The sequence below is a fragment of the Pseudophryne corroboree genome, unplaced genomic scaffold, assembly GCF_028390025.1.
Source record: "Pseudophryne corroboree isolate aPseCor3 unplaced genomic scaffold, aPseCor3.hap2 scaffold_571, whole genome shotgun sequence".
In the NCBI taxonomy this organism is placed as follows: domain Eukaryota; kingdom Metazoa; phylum Chordata; class Amphibia; order Anura; family Myobatrachidae; genus Pseudophryne; species Pseudophryne corroboree.
Window position 1 is genome coordinate 338956 of NW_026970170.1, and position 13143 is coordinate 352098.

Here is a 13143-nt window from a genome sequence, read left to right on the forward strand (position 1 = left end):
ATTTTAATATATCACTTGTACATTTTGTATTGCTCTTCTGGTGACAATGTAGTTTGTTTTTGTCAATTACCATTTTAATAATCGGGTAAAGAAAATTAAGTGGATTTTTGAAAGAAAACAATACTGTCTATATACTATTAAAACAAATTAAAAAGGTAAAAGTTATTGTACTTTAAGTAAAATAAAAAGAGCAAAAATATCAATCCCAGTTTTGGATTACTTTAATTAACAAAAAAAAAATGCATATAGCAGAGGATAATTTCAATCTGCCTACCTCTGGGTTATGGACCCAGCATGCTTCCATTACAGTACTCTGCTGCACATGTAAGTGCAAGAGATCCTGAAGCACTCACTCATCATGGGAAAGTACCAATGTGTTTCTTCATTGGTTGATGGAAGAAACATCTTACAAAAACTCTCCAGATTATTGACTATTTAAAGTTTTTCTAGGAAACGTTCTAGATGAATGCTTATTAGCCTTTGTCAGTATGTACTTTCACAAAGTGTCGCTGTAGCGCAATCAGTTAGTGTGTACGGCTATTAACCAAAAAGTTGGTGGTTCAATCCCACCCAGGGACGTAATTGACCTTGTGATCAGATTTTGGTGATATTTAAGTAGACAAGTCAAAATTTCAAACCCTCTCTTATGGTGTAGGGTACCTGGCCTACTCTGATGTAATCAGTTAGATTTGATTAAGTGATTTTATAAAAAAAACAGCTAGGAAGCACAATTTAGCAGTGGTTTGCAGAGAAAAAGAAATATGCTGGCAGAAAAATCCAATTGAGTGATTAAACAGCTCTTCATTTTCTGGCTTTATTTTTATGCTAACAAATTTGTTCTCTGAAAAGAGTCCACAAAGCCAAGTATCTGATTAACACCTTTGTAGGGATGGTTTTTCACCTATTACTAAATTAAACATGCTTCATTGGAAAGGCAGCAAGATGCATCCTCATTTCAATATCTACTGAAATAATACAGGTTGACACCAGGAAACATTAACGCCACTGCATCCTTGCTGCTTTCTCATGTGGAAGTCTGTTTAATGTGAAAACAAGGTGATATCTAATTAGCACACAGGTAAGGAATTAAGAAAATCTTTATTTAAGGGTGAAGAGGTTTCTCACAAAATCGTTGCCCCAATGCATCATTGAAATTCAAGCTGGAAAGATGATTTTAATATATCACTTGTACATTTTGTATTGCTCTTCTGGTGACAATGTAGTTTGTTTTTGTCAATTACCATTTGAATAATAGGGTAAAGAAAATTAAGTGGATTTTTGAAAGAAAACAATACTGTCAATATACTATTAAAACAAATTAAAATAATAAAAGTTATTGTACTTTAAGTAAAAATAAAAGAGCAAAAATATCAATCCCAGTTTTGGATTACTTTAATTAACAAAAAAAAAATGCATATAGCAGAGGATAGTTTCAATCTGCCTACCTCTGGGTTATGGGCCCAGCATGCTTCCATTGCAGTACTCTGCTGCACATGTAAGTGCAAGAGATCCTGAAGCACTCACTCATCATGGGAAAGTACCAATGTGTTTCTTCATTGGTTGATGGAAGAAACATCTTACAAAAACTCTCCAGATTATTGACTTTTTAAAGTTTTTCTAGGAAACGTTCTAGATGAATGCTTATTAGCCTTTGTCAGTATATACTTTTGCAATGTGTCTCTGTGGCGCAATCAGTTAGCGTGTTCGGTTATTAACCAAAAGGTTGGTGGTTCAATCCTACCCAGGGACGTAATTTACCTTGTTATCAGATTTTGGTGATCTTTAAGTAGACAAGTCAAAATTTCAAACCCCCTCTTATGGTGTAGGGTACCTGGCCTTCTCTGATGTAATCAGAGTTAGATTTGATTAAGTGATTTTATAAAAGAACAGCTAGGAAGCACAACTTAGCAGTGGGTTGCAGAGAAAAAGAAATACGCTTGCAGAAAAATCCAATTGAGTGATTAAACAGCTCTTCATTTTCTGGCTTTATTTTTATGCTAACAAATTTGTTCTCTGAAAAGTGTCCACAAAGCCAAGTATCTGATTAACACCTTTGTAGGGATGGTTTTTCACCTATTACTAAATTAAACTTGCTTCATTGGAAAGGCAGCAAGTGATGTCATCCAAGCAGTGGGTCAAAGTTGGCTTCATCCCTCGTCTGCTTATGAAAAGAGAAAAGGGATATGCAGGGCATGGCGGCCTTTTGCGACGCTTGGATGACCCCTAGTTCGCAATAAACACCCCCACCCTCCTTCGGTGTGGGGCTCATGTTGGCCATGCCCCAGCCCCTAAAGCATTCAAGCTGATTTCTTGCAGCAGCTGGGTACTGTAATAGCTCCAGAGCTGCTCTGTAAGGCAAGTAAAAGGGTGTGGGCCCTGCAGCACTACCTGTAGTTTGCATTGTGCATTGGAAGGCACAAAGTAAGCAGACGGGAGGAGAAGTCAGGATAGTGCACAAGGTTATAGAAGGGATGGGCTCAAGAAAAGAGAAGTGGAAACAGACAGCATACTAGGCTGGAGAGAGACCTGAGACAAAGAGATCTGAATTATACGAGAGCCGTCCAGGGGAAACACAAATTATGCAGTCAAGTTTCCCACATTTGGGGAAATCGCAAGGGGCAGCACACCCAGAGTGCAATGGGTGAGCCTTGCCCTGGGAGAAGCACCTTCATGATCATAGTATCTCACCTGGCAGGTTAGTAGGAGTTGGGCTAGAGCTGGGGAGGGTCGCTGCTCGGGCACTACCTTTCAAGTGAAGGAGATCCAACTGAGGCAGCACAAGGGAACTCTCAAAAGAAGAACAAGGCTAGAGGAAGATCTGAGACAAAGAAATCTGACTTTTACCAGAGCTGACCAGAGGAAAGCACAAACACAGTCCACCACTACCACAAATAATGCAGTCGAGTTTCCCACATTTGGGGAAATCACAGGGGTCAGCATACCCAGAATGCAATGAATGAACCTCACCCTGGGAGAACAATCTTCATGACAATAGTATCTCCTATGCAAAATAAGTATGATTTGGGATAGATGATACTGGATGTGTACACAACCGCCCACACACCAACCTTGTGTGGACAGAAGTATACACTCTCCGGCGCCAGTACCCGCTGGATCAAGGAGATTTTAGACAATGGCGGAGACTGCTGCTCCTGATACAGGGATAATTGCAATCCCTATATTGAACAAAAAAACACAAAAACTACCCACACAGGTGTGACCCTCTGTAGGAAATCAGTAGCGCTGTCCCCACCATTTATCGGAGATAATCAATAAATAATTAAAAAATGGCTAATTACTATTAAATTTTAAAACATATAAATCATATTTTATTAACATATATTGCTGCAGCAAAATTGACATACATAAAAATGCATATTGTGTATAGTGGATGCCTTTAATGTAAATGCTCCACATACACAAATGTATATACTTAATTACGTTTATTCTCTGAGGCTTGGATTTTAATAAGATGACTTCAAAATGTCCACATAGATTAATGATAGACCAATGAGCTCGGCATTTACGGACACTGCTTGCATGAGTATGTCCTTAATTAATTAATGTCCCGAAAAAGATGTGTGCACACATATATCACTTTGAATGGATAGTTACCATGGGCGATAAGTTTTTCATTCACCTCTTTAGAACAGTCTGTTTAGGACCGTCCCAATTGGAAAGACTCCCTCTGCTGGTGCTTGTCCATTTACTGCAGAATATCTGGAGACAATATCCACGGGAATCCGTCCACAGTGCTCCGGCTCCCTCTGCTGGTGGCTAACCGCAATTGCAGGTGGACTGGCTGTTTTGTCGTAGCCAGAAGCCGGTGATCGTGTAAAACAAGCAGGAGGTGATAGTCACTGCCAGTAGGTCCTTCGAAAATGCGTTTCTCCGCCTTCCCAGTGCGTTCAGCGGCTTCCTCAGTTCGAATGACCATCATCCCAATGAACACTTTATATAGCCCCACTTATTTGAAATTCCCGCGGCCATTCGCGCATGCGCACTCAAACGTGCGTTCCAAGCCTCAGTCTCATTACAAACTTTAAATAGACTCCAGCGGCCATTTTAGCTGGTTAAAACACACGATCCAAGCCTCATTATCACACCCGGAAGTTGCATCCATCGTTCTTATTAACAATATCAGAATCAAGCCTCGTTTTAAAACATAATTATCTACAACTTCATATTCAATTATACTGAACTCTAATGCAATTTGCTCAACAAGATTACGTCACTTAGTTTAATCATAATTAATTTATCATGATTACAAGTAATCCATGTCTTATTTGACAACATCAGTACAAATATGACCGTATTTAAGAACAATATTAATACTAGTCAACACATCCTATTTTATTAGCACAGGTGATAAATATATTAAATATACTGCTCAACAGTATCATTACTCGGAAATAAAAGGGGACTAATTTTGATTATAATTTGTACTTTATAATTTATAATTTAGATCCCCACACGCCATCTTGTGGTTCAAATACATAATTACACCCCTTCGTATTGTTATACATAATCCTGTTATCTCCATCTCCTTAATCCAGCATCATAAGGAACCATATCCTATCCCACCCCCCCATATATTATATGTCAAGAATGATATTTATAAAAATCAAATATTTATATTATAAATATTAAACATTTGAACTTAGATTTTATTTAACTCAACCGTATCATTCAGACCCTGCGGGATCAAGGTTTTTAGGCTAAAGATCCAGAAAGCCTCTTTCTTACATAACCTTTTATACCTATCACCTCCTCTACTGGTTACCGCCACTTGTTCAATTGCCATGATTTGTAGATTATCACTTTTCCCTCCATTGCATTCCAAAATATGGCGGTATAGGTAGGTGTTTCCTACTTTTTTATCTATCTGTCTTTTATGCTCCATGAACCTAACGTGAAGTGCCCGAGTGGTGTGCCCCACGTACTGTGCTCCACAACCACACTGTAAGACGTAGATAACATACATGGATCTACAATTCAGAAAACTTTTTATATTGAATTTCTCTCCCGATACAGATGAGACAAATTGTGTGGTTTTCTTTTTTGTGTGTTTGCATGTTGTACAGTTTAGTCTACCACACTTATGGAACCCTAATGGCGGTTTGGGTATCCATGTATCTATTTGTCCCCCTTGGGCATCTGGAGCCATGGATTTTTCCCCAGGTCTCCTAAAAAAACTTGGAGCTAGTGCGGACTTCAGACTATCTGACTTCCGAAATATTACCTGTTCACTAAGGACTACATTGGAGTTCAACATCTCATCCAACTTGAGAATAGAAAAGTTCTTCTTAATTATCCTCTTGATCTTGTATGCACTAGTATTATACTTAGTTACAAACATTGTTGTCCTATCCGTCATTTTGTTATTTTTCTTTCTAGTATTTTTGCTGGTGGTATCCAATAAATGGTCTCTTTCCATATTTTCCACCTCCTTCCAAGCCTGGTCAAGAACAGATATTGGATACCCCTGCGTAAGAAACGCCCCATAGAGAGATTCCATTTGTTCTCTTGCTCCTTCTTTGGTGGAACAATTCCTTTTTATCCGAAGGAACTGGCCCTTCGGTATATTATCCTTCCATCGTTGTAAATGACTACTTTTGTAATGTAAATATCGGTTTTGATCTACCTCCTTAACAAAAGTATTTGTTATAATGATGTCATTTTCGATCTTAAGTGCTATATCCAAAAAAGTGACCTGTGTGGGGTGGCAGTACCCCGTAAACTTCAAACCATAATTATTGCAATTCAAACTGGCAACAAATTCTTCTGCTGATTCAGTGCTCCCCTCCCAAATGAAAAATAAATCATCAATGAAACGGCCATAAAGAACCAGGCTCGCCCCGAGATCACTGGTCCACACATGTTGTTCCTCGAACCGCCCCATAAACAGGTTGGCGAAACTCGGAGCGAACCTGGTTCCCATGGCCGTCCCCCTAGTCTGTAAATAATATCGTTTATCAAAAATCAAATAATTATGTTCGAGTATAAATCTAATACTCTCCAAAATCAACCACCGCAATTCTTCCCCTATATTAGGGTCTCTTAACAGATAAAATGCCACTGCCTCAATCCCCAACTGGTGCTCAATGTTAGAATATAATGATTCTACATCACATGTGATAAAACAATAAGTTGACTGCCATTTAATATTTTTAATTAAATTTAAAAAATGTGTAGTGTCCTTAATGTGTGATTTTAATTTGACAACATAACCCTGTAAAAAACTGTCTATAAAAAAAGATAAATTGCTGGTCAATGAATCTACCCCCGCAATAATGGGTCTTCCCGGGGGGTTAATTAAAGTTTTATGTACTTTTGGAAGACAATAATACGTGGGAATTACCGGATTATCAGAAAACAAAAAACATTGAGTTTCTCTGGATATAGCACCTAAATCCACTGCCCTATTTAGCAAGATTTTTAATTCCTTTTGAAACTGTGCGGTGGGATTGTGGGTCAGTCTTGAATACAGGTGGACGTTGTTTAATTGTCTATTGGCCTCCGCCAAGTACATCACTGTATCCATTACCACAATCCCACCGCCTTTATCAGCTTGTTTAATAGTCAAGGAGGGATCCCCCCTCAAGATTTTAAGTGCTGATCGTTCCTTAGTACTCAAATTATCCTTTAACGATTGTTTCTCTGATTTTTGGCACATCTCCCTAAATTGTTCTAATGTTGACTTATAGAAGCTCTCAATATAGGGCCCTCTATAAGTCAGCGGGTAAAACTCAGACTTATTTTTAAATCTGTTTGTCCCATTACCATCAAATATTTTAGTATAGTCCTCCTTATTCGACTCATTCGTTGATTCATCTGCCAAGGATTCTAATATATCAACCATTAATTGGTCATCCTGATCCAATATAATGGGATTACCTTCAATACCTTTTTTCTTCATATTTTTCATCGCGAAATATCGCTTTCTACTTAGCGTTCTGATATATCTATTAAGATCAACGAATAGATCGAATAAGTTGGGTTTTTGGGCGGGAGCAAAGTTTAAGCCCTTTTCAAGCAATCTCAGTTGATCTGGACCCAACTTTTTTGAGGACAAATTAAAAACCCCTTTTCCCTTCACTTTAATTTCATGTTTTTTACTTGACCTACTCTTTCTTCCTCTCTTTCCTCTGGCTCTTGTTCTCTTTGCCTTTTTCCGGACCACCCTGTTCCTTCGTACTTTCTTTGTGGACGGTTTTGGAATCTGTGGCTGTCCTCCAAAAAATTATTTGTGCCACCATGGGTGTTCGACTGTTGCCTATTCTTCCCTCCCATATCTACCCAATCATCCCTTCCAGAGTCTCTTCTACTCCACTTGGAATATGGGGCTGGGGATTTGACACTATTTTGTTGGAATAAATTATCATGCCTATTCCTATAGGTATTTGGTTCCCAATTCCCCTCATCCTGATTCCTAAAACTCCTGGAATCTCTAAGATCAATTGGGGTTCTTGGTCCCCTGTAATGACCTAATCTATGTTCAAGATTTTGTCTGGGTCCTAATTCCCTTTTAGAGGGTTTTTGGTCATAGATGTTGTCCCTCCTTCTATTGTAAGTGTGAACCTCTCCCTTTTGATAGTCTAATTTATCCCGATTTAGTTTGTTGTTTTTTCTGAAGACTAAGGTTTTTTCAAAATCCTCCACCTTACGATTTACTCTCAGATCTCTTTCATTGAATCCTTTGTCTTCAGAAAAAGATTTCAACAAATCCTGGGTCTTTTCAATTTCCTTCTGTATCACACTAACTTTGTCTTCCCTAAATCTGACAAGCAATTTCATAAGGTTTATGGAACAATTATCTAGTAATTTATTCCATTCCTCTGAAAACTGCTTGTCCTCTTTAAACGTAGAGGTCTTTAAAATCCTCAATCCCCTGGGTATCAAACCTTGATCTAAATATTTCTGTAAGGACACCTGGTCCCACCAGTGCCTTGTTTCCTCTATACATAGATTTTCTAGTCTATTGAATAAACCATGCATATCCTCCAAATTCTCATCCCTCTCCATAATTTGTATATCTTCCCCCCCTCTTAAATACACATTGCGTCTTTCCAATCGTTCAGCTATGCACTTAAGCGCTGCCATATCAATGGTTCCCCAAGTTACCTGCTGCCCGAGATGCAATTACCTAAGACAATCAAATCAAAGAATAAATGATACTGGATGTGTACACAACCGCCCACACACCAACCTTGTGTGGACAGAAGTATACACTCTCCGGCGCCAGTACCCGCTGGATCAAGGAGATTTTAGACAATGGCGGAGACTGCTGCTCCTGATACAGGGATAATTGCAATCCCTATATTGAACAAAAAAACACAAAAACTACCCACACAGGTGTGACCCTCTGTAGGAAATCAGTAGCGCTGTCCCCACCATTTATCGGAGATAATCAATAAATAATTAAAAAATGGCTAATTACTATTAAATTTTAAAACATATAAATCATATTTTATTAACATATATTGCTGCAGCAAAATTGACATACATAAAAATGCATATTGTGTATAGTGGATGCCTTTAATGTAAATGCTCCACATACACAAATGTATATACTTAATTACGTTTATTCTCTGAGGCTTGGATTTTAATAAGCTGACTTCAAAATGTCCACATAGATTAATGATAGACCAATGAGCTCGGCATTTACGGACACTGCTTGCATGAGTATGTCCTTAATTAATTAATGTCCCGAAAAAGATGTGTGCACACATATATCACTTTGAATGGATAGTTACCATGGGCGATAAGTTTTTCATTCACCTCTTTAGAACAGTCTGTTTAGGACCGTCCCAATTGGAAAGACTCCCTCTGCTGGTGCTTGTTCATTTACTGCAGAATATCTGGAGACAATATCCACGGGAATCCGTCCACAGTGCTCCGGCTCCCTCTGCTGGTGGCTAACCACAAGATGGCGTGTGGGGATCTAAATTATAAATTATAAAGTACAAATTATAATCAAAATTAGTCCCCTTTTATTTCCGAGTAATGATACTGTTGAGCAGTATATTTAATATATTTATCACCTGTGCTAATAAAATAGGATGTGTTGACTAGTATTAATATTGTTCTTAAATACGGTCATATTTGTACTGATGTTGTCAAATAAGACATGGATTACTTGTAATCATGATACATTAATTATGATTAAACTAAGTGACGTAATCTTGTTGAGCAAATTGCATTAGAGTTCAGTATAATTGAATATGAAGTTGTAGATAATTATGTTTTAAAACGAGGCTTGATTCTGATATTGTTAATAAGAACGATGGATGCAACTTCCGGGTGTGATAATGAGGCTTGGATCGTGTGTTTTAACCAGCTAAAATGGCCGCTGGAGTCTATTTAAAGTTTGTAATGAGACTGAGGCTTGGAACGCACGTTTGAGTGCGCATGCGCGAATGGCCGCGGGAATTTCAAATAAGTGGGGCTATATAAAGTGTTCATTGGGATGATGGTCATTCGAACTGAGGAAGCCGCTGAACGCACTGGGAAGGCGGAGAAACGCGTTTTCGAAGGACCTACTGGCAGTGACTATCACCTCCTGCTTGTTTTACACGATCACCGGCTTCTGGCTACGACAAAACAGCCAGTCCACCTGCAATTGCGGTTAGCCACCAGCAGAGGGAGCCGGAGCACTGTGGACGGATTCCCGTGGATATTGTCTCCAGATATTCTGCAGTAAATGGACAAGCACCAGCAGAGGGAGTCTTTCCAATTGGGACGGTCCTAAACAGACTGTTCTAAAGAGGTGAATGAAAAACTTATCGCCCATGGTAACTATCCATTCAAAGTGATATATGTGTGCACACATCTTTTTCGGGACATTAATTAATTAAGGACATACTCATGCAAGCAGTGTCCGTAAATGCCGAGCTCATTGGTCTATCATTAATCTATGTGGACATTTTGAAGTCAGCTTATTAAAATCCAAGCCTCAGAGAATAAACGTAATTAAGTATATACATTTGTGTATGTGGAGCATTTACATTAAAGGCATCCACTATACACAATATGCATTTTTATGTATGTCAATTTTGCTGCAGCAATATATGTTAATAAAATATGATTTATATGTTTTAAAATTTAATAGTAATTAGCCATTTTTTAATTATTTATTGATTATCTCCGATAAATGGTGGGGACAGCGCTACTGATTTCCTACAGAGGGTCACACCTGTGTGGGTAGTTTTTGTGTTTTTTTGATTTGGGATAGGGCTGGGGAGGGCCGCTGCTCAGGCACATCTCTGTCAAGTAAAGGAGATTCAACTGAGGCAGCACAAGGGAACTCTCATCTGGGGACAACAACTGCAGGGAGAACACATATTTTCAGATGAACATGGGGTGGCAGAAGGCTGCCTAATACTGAAGCACCCCCAAACAACAAACCAAATGCAACAACTAGTGCAAGCATTCCTGGGGGATGGCCTGCAGCAGATGGATTTGAATATGGTGATGTCATCCAAGCAGTGGGTCAAAGTTGGCTTCAACCCTCGTCTGCATATGAAAAGAGAAAAGGAGCGTGCAGGGCATGGAGGCCTTTTGTGGTGCTTGGATGACCCCTAGTTCGCATTAAGCACCCCCACCCTCCTTCGGTGTGGGGCTCATGTTGGCCATTCCCCAGCCCCTGAAGCATTCAAGCTGATTTCTTGCAGCAGCTGGGCACTGTAACAGCTCCAGAGCTGCTCTGTAATGCAAGTAAAAGGGTGTGGGCCCTGCAGCACTACCCGTAGTTTGCATTGTGCATTGGGAGGCATAAAGTAAGCAGACGGGAGGAGAAGTCAGGATAGTGCACAAGGGTATAGAAGGGAGGGGCTCAAGAAAAAAGAAGTAGAACCAGACAGCAAACTAGGCTGGAGAGAGACCTGAGACAAAGAGATCTGAATTACATGAGAGCCGACCAGGGAAAACTCAAATTATGCAGTCAAGTTTCCCACATTTGGGGAAATCGCAGGGGCAGCACACCCAGAGTGCAATGGGTGAGCCTTGCCCTGGGAGAAGCAACTTCATGATCATAGTATCTCACCTGGCAGGTAAGTAGGAGTTGGGCTAGAGCTGGGGAGGGTCGCTGCTCGGGCACCCCCCTGTCAAGTGAAGGAGATCCAACTGAGGCAGCACAAGGGAACTCTCGAAAGAAGAACAAGGCTAGAGGAAGATCTGAGACAAAGAAATCTGAATTTTACCAGAGCTGACCAGAGGAAAGCACAAATACAGTCCCCCACTACCACAAATAATGCAGTCGAGTTTCCCACATTTGGGGAAATCACAGGGGTCAGCATACCCAGAATGCAATGAATGAACCTAACCCTGGGAGAACAATCTTCATGACCATGGTATCTCCTATGCAAAATAAGTATGATTTGGGATAGGGCTGGGGAGGGCCGTTGCTCAGGCACATCTCTGTCAAGTAAGTTGCATTTGATTTGTTGTTTGGGGGTGCTTCAGTATTAGGCAGCCTTCTGCCCTACCATGTTCATCTGAAAATATGTGTTCTCCCTGCAGTTGTTGTCCCCAGATGAGAGTTCCCTTGTGCTGCCTCAGTTGAATCTCCTTTTGGAGAAGACCTCAATAAGATTGTAGCTGATCTGGCTACTGCTAAAACAGCTTGCCTACCTAGTATGACTCCTACCACGCAGAAGGCTAAAAGTACTTTTCTTGGCCCTTTCATCCTCCAGGTAAAGCGTACCCAAGGTCAGGCATACCCAAAGCAAGCTCATGTTTCCAGACCTGCCAAGCCCAGACTGAAGCAATCCTGGGCTGCCCATCAGCCTGCTTCCAAAACGGACAAGCCTGCCGCATGACGGTGCAGGCCTCCCTCTGGGGGATCCCAGGGTGGGGGGCCCGACTTCTAGGTTTGGCAAAGAAAGGTATAATTCTAAGCTAGAGAATTCTGTTTGGAGCTCACCTTGTACTTTGTGAAGAAATAATCAGCATTGTGGCTGAGCAGATACATGTAGTGTGTGGCTGCAAACTGCATGGATCTGCTGCGTTGTAATGCTGATTCTTTTTTTTTGCAAAGTACCAATAGCTTCATATAATGTTCACAATTTTTATGCAGGATCAAATAGCTCAATAGGTAGGGTGTTTGATTAGAATTCAACAGGTTATAGGTTTGAATCCTGGGTATGGTAGTTTGAGATGTGTTATTTAATAAAGTATGTTGTTCTGACTGCCGGCATCCTATCACCTGGGATATCATACTAAATAAATGGAGTTGATCAAATTTTTTTTTTTTTTAACTAGGGACAATTTCCAGATACTTCTCTTTATAACTGAGATTGCCCCCTGGAACTTCACATCAGTTGACAACTATGCATGAGTGGGCAGTGCTTGCCCTGGATCTGTCCACCCATTTATGTGCCGCCATAAAATAAAGCATGACTAACAGTTATCCTGGGCGTACACTACACAATTATCTGTCAGGCTATCTATCCAGTCTGGATGGATGGAATGAAAATCTGGTAATGTATAGGAGCAAATGTCAATTAACCATTTGCTCCCAAACACTAGAAAAGTGGTCAAAAATGGTCATTACACAAATTGGTTAAACCCAAAATTTAACCAATTTGTTTAGGGGACCATTTTTGTCCATTTTTTAGTGTTTGAGAGTAAATCGTTGATGGTCATTTGCTCACATAGATAACCGGATTTCTATTCCAACCAGCCAGTGTTGGAGAGATGGTCTGCCAGATTACATAATGCATACCAGAGCCATAACTAGACTTTTTGGTGCCCTGTGACAGAGAATTATATGCCCTCCCCCCCATTTTTGCAATATGGACAAAAGGCGCATGCCTTGTGGGGAAGGGGCATAACAAGATTGATCTCAGAGAAAGCACATGAGATATGAAGATATATCTAGTATACTTGACACTCAATGGTTTGTGGTATTGCAGGGGTGCCCTCCTTAAATGCATATACAGTCACACATGGCATGTTTGTGTAAATGGCATATCAGCAGTCAGCACTAACTGGTGACATGCCATTTGTACAAGTAAGCCATGTGTGACTAATATATAAACATACTTTATTAAATAACACCTCAAACTATCATACCCAGGATTCAAACCTATAACCTGTTAAATTCTAATCAAACACCCTACCCATTGAGCTACTTGATCCTGC

General features: G+C 40.0%; 4 non-coding genes across 4 annotated transcripts; all 4 read right to left on the bottom strand.

The window, feature by feature from the left end:
* Positions 1 to 2539: 2539 nt before the first annotated feature.
* LOC135033319 (U1 spliceosomal RNA) lies at positions 2540 to 2703 on the bottom strand. The gene has a single exon (XR_010228708.1). It is a non-coding gene; the product is annotated as a U1 spliceosomal RNA (small nuclear RNA).
* A 151-nt stretch (positions 2704 to 2854) lies between these two features.
* On the bottom strand, positions 2855 to 3018 carry LOC135033274 (U1 spliceosomal RNA). Its single transcript, XR_010228664.1, has one exon. It is a non-coding gene; the product is annotated as a U1 spliceosomal RNA (small nuclear RNA).
* A 7878-nt stretch (positions 3019 to 10896) lies between these two features.
* Positions 10897 to 11059, bottom strand: LOC135033364 (U1 spliceosomal RNA). The gene has a single exon (XR_010228744.1). It is a non-coding gene; the product is annotated as a U1 spliceosomal RNA (small nuclear RNA).
* A 152-nt stretch (positions 11060 to 11211) lies between these two features.
* On the bottom strand, positions 11212 to 11375 carry LOC135033467 (U1 spliceosomal RNA). Its single transcript, XR_010228831.1, has one exon. It is a non-coding gene; the product is annotated as a U1 spliceosomal RNA (small nuclear RNA).
* Between the last annotated feature and the right edge of the window lie 1768 nt (positions 11376 to 13143).